At 35.4% G+C, this 10,369-nt stretch overlaps 1 long non-coding RNA gene across 1 annotated transcript; it reads left to right on the top strand.

The window, feature by feature from the left end:
- Nucleotides 1-7,912: 7,912 nt before the first annotated feature.
- LOC138904411 (uncharacterized) lies at nt 7,913-9,302 on the top strand. Its single transcript, XR_011413433.1, has 2 exons — nt 7,913-8,425; nt 9,018-9,302. It is a non-coding gene; the product is annotated as an uncharacterized lncRNA (long non-coding RNA).
- Nucleotides 9,303-10,369: the final 1,067 nt, after the last annotated feature.

Below are 10,369 nucleotides of genomic sequence, written 5' to 3'. Positions count from 1 at the left end.
ATCGCCCACCTTGAAATCCTTGTTTCGGATATATTTTTCATGAAGGTACTTTATTTTATCTTTGTACAAGGATGAGCTTGCATATGCATGGTACCAGAACTCATCTAATTTATTCAATTGTGCAACCCGCAAGTTAGCGGCTGCATCCCAATCAAGATTTAACTTCTTTAAAGCCCACATGGCTTTGTACTCGAGTTTCACTGGAAGATGACAAACTTTGCCAAACACCAACCGGTATGGAGACATCCCGATAGGAGTTTTGAAAGCAGTCCGATAAGCCCATAGTGCATCATCAAGCTTCTTTGACCAATTCGTCCGGTTAGCATTCACTGTTTTGGACAAGATACTCTTTATCTCCCAGTTGGAGACTTTCACTTGACCGCTAATTTGAGGATGATAGGGAATCATAACTTTATGAGCGGCACCATAATTGCTAAGCAAGGTGTCAAAAGCCTTGTTGCAAAAATGTGACCCCTCACATCTACTTCAATACCCTCACTCTCCTAGAAAGCGAGTAATTATTTTTGTTGTTTTTATCAAATGGGTAAAAGCCTAGGGATATAAATTTTGCCTAGGTGCTAACCAAATGAGTAAATCATGTTAATACTTGGTTTAGTGACCAGGTGTATTATAGCTCTCAACTCTAAATTACCCACTCAAAACCTCTCGGTTATAGAGTGATTTTGACCAAATTAGCTTTCTCAAGCCCAATTGGGTATCAATTCAATTAGTTAATATAAGCTCAAGTCAGGTTTCTCTATCTCTAGTTCAAACCCTTTAATTAGATTAGCCAAAACCTTAACTAGCCCAATTTCTTATAAGCCAAGTTTTTCTAGACTAAGTCCCTCTTTCTCAAGTCAAATAGGCATGAATCAGTATTTGTAATAATTAATTCTAGAAATAATGCCTGAACAAGGCTAAATAATAAATATTTAATCATAAACAAGCATTAAATTAATCAACCATAAGGATTACACACAAGGGTTGAGTCACAACCCTAGAGAAAATCTAGCTACTCATAGTAAAAATTGAAGAAAACAAAGAAGAAGAACTAATTAAAGCCATAACTGAGATTAAATTGATAAAAATACTAATGTTTTGACCCAAAATAGTCACTAATTACCCAAAAAAGTAAAATATAATGGCTACAACTCTAAATATTATAAAAGTTGCCCTAAAAAGTATTTTTCGTCTATTTATAGTGGCCCAAAATTCGCTAACAAAAATGCCCTTTGGGAGGTTCTGCGGTCGAACAATTCCATGCGCGGCCCGCACTTTGCTTGGTTTCTGCAAGTGGAGAGATTATTCAGTCGCACAATTCTGTCTGCGGCTGCACTTCAGCTACTGCGGCCGCACTTTTCCTTCTGCAGCTGCACTTTTGGCAAAGCTTCACACTTGGTCGTTTTGTACATTCTCTGAACTTTTTGAATTCTTGCTAGTGCGACCATGTTTTGCGGTGGCACATTTAGTATGCGTACCGCACTTTTCCATAAATCTTCTGAGCTTCAGGTGCCATTTCTACGACCGCAGAGGTATTTATGCGGACCACACTTTCTTCTGCGACCGCAGAATTACTTTTTGAATCCTAGCAATTCTTCTAAGTTGTAATAAATAATACCGTTAGTTCCCCGGCAACGGCGCCAAAATTTGATCACGCCCAACTATGCCTTGTAAGAAGGACTAAGCGGTCGTTGCAAATATAACCCGGTTCAAGTCCGGAGTCGAATCCCACAGGGAACTAACCTATTTACTACAACCTTAAATAATGCTAATGATAAGCTCAAACAACTTCCAGATGCAATAGTTTTATGAATAATCAGTGGAATTTATTTAGCCAAGGAAAAATGACAATAAAATTAGCAATAATCAAGACTAAAATTGAATTCAAGGGTAAAAGGATCTAGGGCTATTGATTTTCTCAATTGCCGGATTAATTCTCAACTCTTTAGCTATAATCTCATTGTAATACTCTATGAGAATTATGAGTTCCGGGCTACCGTAATTACCTTTCGATCAATTACGATAATATACTAAAAGCATTCTCTCGAACTACTCTAGTTAACAATTTATGCAACTCAGAATCATCCCACCAAAGCTTCGTTATTTCTAACCCCACTTTTAAATTCAAGTAATTAATCTCTTAACTTCCCCAAAAGTGGTGTTGTTCAACAACAATCTAACCAAGTGTTCTTTCTCAAGCAACACAAAGTGAATAGACACGATTAATCGAGGGCCCTTTTAATTAACCACAATACAATACGTAATTGAACAATCATAAAACAAACACGGCTCAATTATAATAAAATAGAGTCAAGACTTCATCCAACAATTGGTTCCATCAACCCTAGATAGCAGATTTAGCTACTCATGCTAATGGAAAACAAATCACTAAAATAATTTATAATCAACAAATAGAAGTATCAAGAAGATGATGAAAACTCTTAGGAATTTATCCGTCTTCTCTCCCTTGTTCTTGCCTCTAAAATCTTCTAAAAACAACTATCCCCCACTTCTGGGCGAGTTTAGGTTTCATATAGATCTAGGTTAGTCACCTAGGAAATTACATAATTAACCCTGCGTGTTTGGCTTTCGTCCGCCCGTCCGCGGCCGCGGATTCGACCGCGGATCCGGCCGCGGATTTGGACTGCCTCACTGCCTTGATTTCGCGGACCAATTCGCGGCCCACTCCGCGGCCGCGCACCTGGAGGTGTCGTTTCGCTTGCTTTTCTCGCTCCTTTTCGATCGGACTAACCTTCGATTGCCCTTTCACATTCCATGTTGACTCCAAAACACTCGTTGGCTCCCTCCTAGCTCGGAGTAGCTCCTGCAAAGCATCAAATTCTTAATTAGAGCATTTTGTTATTTTTTAGCATTCAAATATCAATAAAGTGCGGTTAAATTAGAGTGTAAGTAGTGTCTAAATTGCATGACTATAGCCTACTATCACACCACTTCCACAAGAAGGAAGAAAAGGGGGAAAATAGAAAAATAAGATACTAGGGGCGAAAATTAATCACATTCTAGTGGTTTCAATTTCATAAATAACTGGAAATCTTGTCCAAGATTCTCGCATTTCTTCCTTCCCTTCCCCGTAGTCACTATAATTATTCGTTGATTGAATTGAAAGTCAAATTGTGATGCACCATTGAAGGTGGTACTACGATGTCTCTCGTGTGTATTGACGATTTTCTTAACTCAAAATTATAGAAGGTAGAATTTCGTTGTACCTAAAATTCACAGCATACACCATAGTTTGATCAAAGCAAACAAATTAACTGTTTTTACTTAACTAAATATTTAAAATCCACGACTGGTTTGACTAATTCGAATTTGTAATTAAAGAAAAAATACTTCTATCAAGAGCTTTTTTATTTTCCAAACTTATATTTGAGACCTCTAATTGCATAAATCAATTTGACGCATTCTGTGTCCCATCAATCTCTCTACCTTCGCGTTGTGTTGTGAGATTGTCAATACGATCCCCGAACTCCTAAGGGTTATCAATGGGACCCACAGCAAAAAGAAATAAGAAATAAAAATTACTAGAAGTTTTGGAAAAAGGAAACAGGCACTCCACAGTCCACCCTCCTCTTGGCCCTCTATATATAGATATAGACATCCTCAAAGTCCCAATGCATAAGAAACCAAAACCACTTTCTCACATTATAAATTATAGACTGATTTTGATCATCACTGCTGCACTCCTTCTTGCCTTTTTGAGCTGGACAACTCCTTTTTAAGCTAGAATTCTTCGTTAAAGTCCAATTCTCCAACATGCCTGCAATTTGAACAATTTCATTAGTTTTTTGGAATAAGAATCAACACTTTTGGACTAAAAATAAAGCAAGAAGGTACTAATAAGTGGTTAAAATCTACAATTATCAACTCCCCAACTTAAGTTTTTGCTTGTCCTCAAGCAAATAGATTAGTTCTCACCTCCTCAAAGTGAAAGGTCATTTCAAAGAGTCAATTGTAAGCTATTCATACTCAGTTGAGACCAACAATTACTCACAATACCTATGCATTTTCAGCAAGGTGAAAAATCACATATTATGCACATATAACCCTAATGTGACACTTGAGCTTCAAGAATTGACTTCACTCATCAAGGAATCTTATTCTATCATGTAGATCATGGTGGACTCCAAATATTTCCTCCTCTATCTTCCATTTGCCAAGCTCACAAGTAAGGTTTCAAGTACCATAGGCTTGCTCCTCATATAAATCACCACTAATGTAAGCTTATTCGGTTCAAAATCAAGTAGGACTTCTTTCGGGTTGTAATGAAGGCTTTTAGATTGGGTAGGATACCATATGGGAAAACCGTAAAGTTTCATAGAATGAGCTTTTGAGTTTTGAACATCGATTTGGAGCCAGATTTGAATGAAACTGGTATGGTTGGACTCATAATTTAATGGGTTATCGGATTTTATAAGTTTCGTCGAGTTTCGAGGTGCGGTCCCGGGTTGGACTTTTAGGTTGATTTTGGAATTTTTATTAAAGACCTTTATCGATTGGTTTTATTTTCTTTGGCATTATTTGATATATTTGAGTTGCTTTTGGCTAGTTTCGAGCTATTCGGAGGTCGGTACGCGCGACATGGCATTTTAGAGCATTGCTTGGCTTGTTCAGTATTGAATTTGGCTCATTCGAGGTAAGTAACACTTCCAAACTTGGTATTGAGGGTATGAAACCTTGAATTAAGTGCTATGTGATTGATGTTTAGGCGACACATATGCTAGGTGACGGATGTGTGGACGTGCACCATGTAAATTTTGATTTAGTCGATACCATGGAACTGTGTAACTATTTTATCTGAGCATTTTTACTGTACTCTATGTGTTAGAGCACTTGAGCTATAATTCATGCTAGAAATCATGTTTAGGCTATATGGTGGTACTATTGGGACCCACAGTGGTCGTTCTTTGCTGATAAGATCTTTGCTTAATTGCAGTTATATATTCAATCGTATTCATCATTACATATAATATCCAGTCTCTGTTAATGTATATTGTCACATCTCATATCATTGATTTGGGCTGCTTAGCATGAGTGTTGTGATCCTGAGAGACTGGAGAGATTGATGACTGAGCTAGGCCCGGGAACTATTGTGAGTGATATTTATTGGATCGGGTCACACGCCGCAGCAAGCTTTATTGATTCATGTCAAGATTTGGCTTATTATAGTGACTGGGCTAGATCAACCCCTCCGGAATCTGCACACCCACAGTGAGCGCAATTGCTAGAAATCATTTGCATTGGGCTAGATCTGCCCTGATTTATTTTCATTTTAGTTCATTTGCATTGCGCTGGATTTGCCCTAGTTTATCTGCATCTTTGGGCTGGATCTGCCTTGGTTTATTTGCATGCAGGTTGAGTCTGTCATGTACAGTGTTGAGTGGCTGAGTGTGCTGAGTATTGACTATGATGAGTGAGAATACGAGACAATGAGATGGAGTACTCTAAGAGGGTGAGTACATGAGTTCATCATTGAGATGCATTGCATTTGACATGCGTACTTGAGATACATGCATAGAGATGCATTTTCTTCTGCTACCCGGCTTTGATGACATTCATGATTTCACCTATATATTGACATGTAGGCATAGAGATGTATTTTTCTCATGCTATCTGAAAATAAAATATCTTATTTATTGTTGAAAGGTTTTTGAAAAAAATCACGATTTTCAAACTTATTCATATGCTTTTGGTACTTTCGGTGAAAGATTTGGGATTTACTGTTATATTTGAAAAGCATGCCTATCTTTTCGTAACTGTGAACGAGTTGGGCATATTACCTCTGAGATATTTTCATGTACTATTTTATTATTATTGTTATGACTGTTGCTTGATATTGGAGTTGGACTCTGACCCTTGTCCCAGCTCGTCACTACTTTTAACCTAAGGTTAAGTTTGTTACTTATTGAGTATATGGGATCGGTTGTACTCATACTACACTTCTGCACCTTGCGTGCAGATGTTGGATGTTGATGTTGTTGTACATGGCGGGAGCTGGATCTGAAGATGCACATGTGTTCTGGTCATAGTTGTCTCTTGATCTTGGTAGCTTTAGAGTTTTAATCTGTTCCTGTATAGTTCAGACATATGATGTACTTAAATTCATACCAGCTTTGTAAATTCTAAATCTTAGAAGCTCATGATTTGTACTATCAGTCCTTAGAAAGTTGTATAAAAATTTAATTACCTCATCTTTGATTCACATGAGTGTTATTATATTATGTTATTTTATTAATTGGCTTACCTAGCGGGTTGGGTTAGGTGCCATCAGGACGGTTTAGATTTTGGGTCGTGACAACCACCGAACCCATATATAGTTTAATAATTATAGTTATTGTGTTAGCAATTAAATATTCATACATATTTAGTATAGCTCACCAACATATATATACTTACACACACGTAAATATACTTATTTATTATATACACTAGTGAATTAGTCCGCACTCACGTGGTTATGAAAGAGCTCGTCGAATTCATAAAATAATCATTTTTTAAATATTAGAAATTTAAAGATATTTTGAAGATTCTCTTTGTCTCAAAATCTAAATAGATTAGGTTTAAATTTTAATTCGTCTTACTACTCACCTAAGTTTTATATTTTAGTTATGACTATGGAGATTGTTAGTGAAGTTTTTGAACCTAATCGTACGAGAATATTTGAGGGGCTTAAGCTCATTTAAAAATCAAATGCAAAAGCTATGCCATTAAAAGTCACAATCATCGAACTAATAAAATAATTTCCGCAAGAGAATACAAAATGTACAAATGACATGATTGTAAAATTTGGAAATGTTTTCAATTTTAAATTATCAATAAAAAAACTGAAATCATTAATCCGCGAAAAAAAAATGACAAAGAAAAGGGAAAATTTGGTACCAAGGAGTTATTATTTATCACAAATCTTATCAAATAGAAATATCACAAAGTAAAATAAAAATACTTCACTTTTCAATACTATTTCTATATTTTGGATTGTCCAAAAATTATGGTCATCTTTTCTCTACTTGGTTCCTCAACTCTCAAGATATTTATTTTAAAAGGTCCATCTTGATGCAGTTTCAAAAGTAAAATTACCCTTGTAAAAAAAAAAAAAAATTACTTTTAATCCGCAACCAAAATTAGTTACATTCGCTAGCCGCAAAAGTGCATAAAGTTCATATATATATATATATATATATATATATATATATATATATATATATATATACACACAAATATGCATAATATATATATTTTCAGCTATTATTTTGAGAGCGGCTATAGAGTGTCCTTTTTCCCAAATATATAAAATATGTCCACTTTTGTAAAAGGAAATTTAATTTCTACATAATTAACTCAAATTATTTCTCAATATTTGATTATTTATGAGACCCAACAACAACAACAACTCAGTATAGTCCTACTAGTGGGATTTGGGAAGAGTAGTGTGTACGCAGTCCTTACCCCTATCCTGGGGTAGAGAGGTTGTTTCCGATAGACTCTCGACTCCCTCCCTTCAAGAACTCCCCACCTTGCTCTCGGGGTGACTCGAACTCACAACATCTTAGTTGGAAGTGGAGGGTGCTTACCACTAGAGTAACCCACTCTTATCATTATTTATGAGACCCACATTTCATGAAAAAAAATTATGATTTTCAAAACGTTACTTTTACTTGCACTTTGAATTCAACCATGTACAATGAAATTTCAACTCTTACCTTAATATTATTCCCCAAATAAAATGAGAAGGCTCAATTGCGACAGAGTAGCAAACCACATCTATCTATCAATATCTATATATATAAAAAGTTGGGACAAAAGATGAGTTGACACATCTCTTTGGCCAAGGATCTTATTTATCTTTTTTTTCTCTTTTTTTGGCTTTTCTCCCTTCATTCTTTGATTTATTTTTCCTTTCCTATAATAAAGGCCGACAATGAAAAGTTGCAAGGCCATATATTGAAAGGCCATTTAAGGTCAGCCAATGCGGTTTCCGTTTGAGCCGCATCTGTTCGTTACAATTAAGTGCTTTATTTTCTCATTAAATGTAGAGTATTTACTTGGTCATTACTCCCTCAAAAGTAAAGTACATTCGTCTAAATCCATTCAACAATATAGAAAAATTCAGAAAAACTCTATCCATGCATGGATTTATAAAGAGACAAATCAAGAAAAGTTTCGGGTGAAGGTAACTTATGGCCTGCACAATATTGACCGACCAGAGACAAACGTCAGCGCAATTATGAAGACAATACTCTTGCAAAGTCGAGTAAAGCGATTAATCATCAATCTTTATTGGCCTTAGCAATTCAGTAGAGACGAAGTAGTATACTGATAAGAAGACACTTTGAGAATGAAAATTGATCTATGTCATGTAGAAGAATATTAGAAGTAGACTTACGAGGAGATGAAATCCAGTTTCTTTGTAAGAGTTCTTTATAATTTATTTTATTTGTTTTTTCTTTTCCTGTTTCGGTTCTTAACATAAGAAGACAAATTACATTTGTTATTCTCATATACCCTTTTGTAAGTTTGTGCAATTTCTCAAAGCATTGGTTTTTGTTGATTTCACAAATCTGACATTAGTATATAGTTATATAAGTTTTTAAAAGTTTATTTTCTGAAACTGTTATGTACAATATTTGCATTTGTTATATCCTCCAATCAAAATCATGCAGCATCCTTGGCAACCTCCCTTCCGAAAGCTCATGAGTAGTTTGTGCACATGCTTTAGCCGAAATGGATGTTGGGTTCTTTCTAATAGTTAAACTAAATTTAATGATTCATATTGTTTGTAAACTTATTGAATTTCAACTTTGTCAATTGAAAAGCCGGATTTGGAAATGATATTTTGGTTATCAGTTATATTTATGTGATGTGCCGCTATATATGAAGTCCCTTTCTTTTTCTCTATTTTGTATGTATAGATGTTGATTGTGAATGTGTATATTGGATTATTTTATTTATTGTCAGTGGAAATAGATTTTTAGTATGAACACATTTTTTTTGGTTGACAGAGTTATTACTTATAGGTGCTTCTCGGACACAAACAAAGTTTGCATTCAGCAGTAAACCAAGAAAACGCAAACAATGATGATGGGTTGCGAAAGTTCTTTAACCGAGACAAAAATTTGAAGCTTTTCATCTCAATGGCCTTCATCTCTACTACATAGGGTGTTGGCAAATATGGCCAAAAAGATGTTATGATAATCTTCGTTAGTCTTGACAAATCCTGTAATTACTGCTAAAAAGAAAAAAAATTATATTGGGACAAACTCGCTGTGAGTGTTGAACTTTTCTAACTTTGGTCTTGGTTAGTCACACAAAATAATTCGAATTCTGGTTTAATAAATATTAATTGCTTATTTTTGGTAAAATAAAGTTGATAAAATAAAATGTCTTTAAAAACTGCGCGAAGCACGAACATATTCTCTAGTATATATATAAAGGAGGGAATAAAAGTGATGACTTGACGCCCCTCTTAGACTAGGATTGTTATTTATCTTTTTTCTCATTTTATTATGCCTTTTTCTCTCGTTGTTTGGTTCTTTTATATTTTCTATTATTATTATAATCAAGGAAGGTAATGAAGGGTTAGAATAGTGAGGTAACTGAGAGACATTGCATTCATCATTAATAATAATAATAGGGACTTGAAAATTTAGAAACGGAAATAAACGTTCATAATCCTTGAATGTGTGATAGTGGTGAATTAATACTTTCTGTTCACTCTCATCTTTTTTCTCCTCTTAAAAGCTTCATGCCATGTATTTGGGCTGCATATTCTATCTGCAGGTTTGTATATGCTTTTTGAACAAGATTAAGATTATTTTCTGATAATGAAGTAGCTTCAAAGTCGGTACTAGATGTAACGACCGGACCGGTCGTTTTGAACTCTAACGCATTGTCCGGCAGTTTGAGGCCTTGAGTAGCTTCACTTCAGGTATTATGACTTGTATGTGTGGTCGGAATTGAATTTTAAGAAGTTCGGAGTTGATTTGGAAAGAAAATTTTAATTCCGGGAGCTTTAAGTTGGAAGAATTGGCTAAGGTATGACTTTTGAGTAAACAACCTCAGAATCAGGATTTGAAGGTTCCAATAGGTTCGTATGATGATTTCGGACTTGGGCGTATGTTCGGGTTGAATAGTGGATCACCCGGAAGCATTTCGGCGCTTATTGTGGAAAGTTGGCATTTTGAAAGTTTTAGAATTTTCTAAGTTTGGTTTGAGGTGGACTTTGGTGTTATCGATGTCCGTTTGGGATTTTGAGCCTTGTAATAAATTCGTGTGGTGATTTATGACTTGTGCGTAAAGTTTGGCGTCATTCTGGAAAGATTAGGTGTGATTCAGACGCGTTCGACGAAGTTTG

This window comes from Nicotiana tomentosiformis, chromosome 2 (genome assembly GCF_000390325.3).
Source record: "Nicotiana tomentosiformis chromosome 2, ASM39032v3, whole genome shotgun sequence".
Lineage (NCBI taxonomy): Eukaryota > Viridiplantae > Streptophyta > Magnoliopsida > Solanales > Solanaceae > Nicotiana > Nicotiana tomentosiformis.
The sequence above is the reverse complement of the archived record's forward strand: the minus strand, read 5'-3'. Positions and strand labels throughout refer to the sequence as shown.